This window comes from Zootermopsis nevadensis, unplaced genomic scaffold (assembly GCF_977971745.1).
Source record: "Zootermopsis nevadensis isolate Lab colony 2312 unplaced genomic scaffold, Znev_1.0 Znev_ptg000051l, whole genome shotgun sequence".
Classification (NCBI taxonomy): domain Eukaryota; kingdom Metazoa; phylum Arthropoda; class Insecta; order Blattodea; family Termopsidae; genus Zootermopsis; species Zootermopsis nevadensis.
The window spans coordinates 217,501-220,000 of record NW_028259183.1 but is presented as its reverse complement, the minus strand read 5'-3'; the positions used below and the strand labels follow the sequence as shown (position 1 = coordinate 220,000).

The following is a 2,500-nucleotide window of genomic DNA, read 5'->3' as shown; positions in this document are numbered from 1 at the left end:
CCGGGTGACTGGAACCCACCCGCAGGTCACCCAACAACAATTATCCCAATAATGGGTAGTCAGGACGACATTGCCCGGGGTGGGGGTTCAGAGTTAGAACTGGGGACCGATCAATCTGAGATAATTCAACCGGGAGACTGGAACCCACCCGCAGGTCACCCAACAACAATTATCCCAATAATGGGCAGTCAGGATGACATTGCCCCGGGTGGGAGTTCAGAGTTAGAACTGGGGACCGACCAACTCTGTGACTGCATCCCGTCTGCAGATCACATAAATGAACATGAGGATACCGACAATATGTGGAGGGAGAGTCTTCGGGAATCACTCCTTGAGCTGGGGGGAGATAGGTTCTCTAAGGATGCTGCGGAAATAGTCGGCAATATCAAGAAATCCGTTGTAGCTGGCAACCTATCCCAAGAGGTCATCAATGAAACTTACTCCGCCGTCTTGGATTTCCTCCGTCCCAAACATACATCCTCATCCACTACATCCCAGAGTTGCCCGAAGCACAGTAAAACCAAGGGCAAGAAAAGGAAAAGAGCGCTCAAGCGCTTTAAATACGCAATTACTCAAAACCTCTTCAAGAAGAACCCTGCACTGCTAGCAAAGCAGGTTAGAATGGGCACAGATCTTTCCGCCCAAAATGGTGCACAATTACCACGAGAGGAAGTCGAACATCTTTATAACATCCTCTGGAGCACCACGCCCAGCCTCCGGCTTCCTGACTATGTGGAAACCCCTGATCCAATATCCTTGGACCTATTTCTGGGGGAGCTTAAGCAGGAGGAGGTATATAAGAGGTTGGGAAAGATGAAGAGGTCCACAGCTGCGGGCCCAGATGGTATTAAACCTGATGCTTTGGGCAACAAAGTTAGCCGGAGAGTTTTGTGCGCTCTGTACAATCTGATCCTACTCTCCGGCCACTTGCCTTCAGCCTGGAGGCAAAATCGCACCACCTTAATCCCTAAAGAGGGGAAGGACGCAACGAAAGCAGTAAATTATCGTCCGATAACAATCAGTTCTGTCCTCAGTCGCCTCTTCTGGGGTATTATTAATCAGAGACTGGGGACGGTGGTGCGACAGAGCCCCAGACAGAAAGGATTCGTAGCGGAGGCGGGTTGCTTCGCTAACATTCAGATTTTAACGGAACTAGTGAGGAGGATGAAAAGAGACAAAGGCGGCGTTGGTATACAGCTCGACGTCTCTAAAGCCTTTGATACCATCCCTCACGAAGCCATAGGTCCTGCCCTTACCAGGAAGGGCCTGCCAAGTAGATTTGTGGATCTAGTGGTAAGTTCCTACAAAGGGGTGGAGACCTCCGTATCACACCCCAAAGGCGACATCAGAATTTCCCTCAAGAGAGGGGTCAAACAGGGGGACCCCCTCTCTCCTCTCCTCTATAACCTGGTTATGGAGCCGTTGCTAGAGGAGTTGGAGGCCATGTCGGGTTATGCAATCGATGATAGAAACATTTCTTGCCTAGCTTTTGCGGACGATATATTCCTCTTTGCGTCCGACGCCCCAAAAGCACAAGCTCTACTGGATCATACCGTGGAATTCCTTGGGAAATTCGGGATGACGATATCGGCCAGTAAGAGCTCAGCATTCCAGGTTAAGAAGCTCAAGGATACCTGGGTGCTAATAGATCCCGGCATGGAACGGCTGGGTGAGAGGATTCCCGTGGTGGAGGCCGGGTCCAATCTCACCTACTTAGGAGTAAATATATCGCCATGGAGTGGAATCGATATGAAGCTCACTCGTTCAAGTCTGAGCAGCTCTTTGGCGAGGCTCAGTAAGCTACCCCTTAAACCGTATCAGAAGCTTACACTCCTAAAGGATTACCTAGTACCCCATTACCTGCATCAACTGGTTTTAGCCGTGCCAGCTATTTCTACACTAAGAGAAATTGATCAAGAAATGCGGGTAGAAATAAAACAATTTATGCACTTGCCGATGAGCATCACCAACGGTATTATATACTGCGGCAAGAGAGACGGGGGTCTAGGTTTTCCAAAACTGGAACATCTTGTGACTAGAGTGAGTCTTGGTGCCGGACTCAGGTTTGTACAGTCAGATGATCCAGTCATTCGAGCCCTCCTTGGTAATGCCAGCACGACTGCACGTCTCGAGCGTCTGGCAAAATCCGCGAGACTGCCTTATCCATATACTACAACTGACCTACGACAATTTAAAAATCGCATGCAGAAGGAGGAGCTCAAACGATGGTCAGCACAGTTGGCCCAGGGGCGGGCGGTTGACAGCCTGGCTGGGGATAAAGTGGGGAATTCCTTTTTGTATGAACCCACACTGTTGAAACCATGTCGCTTTACAACAGCCCTGCAGTTACGTACAAACACTGCAGGAAATAGAACCACCCTCAACCGCGCCGTACCCCAGCCGGATCTTAGCTGCCGTAAATGTGCTGCGGCCAAGGAGACACTAGCACATATTTTAGGCCAATGCGCATTTACTAAAGCAGCTACGATCCGGCGCCATA

General features: G+C 50.0%; 1 pseudogene; it reads left to right on the top strand.

Annotated features, from left to right (window-relative positions):
- Window positions 1-2,500, top strand: part of LOC110841004 (large subunit ribosomal RNA) — an 8,354-nt pseudogene that overhangs the window by 3,127 nt on the left and 2,727 nt on the right.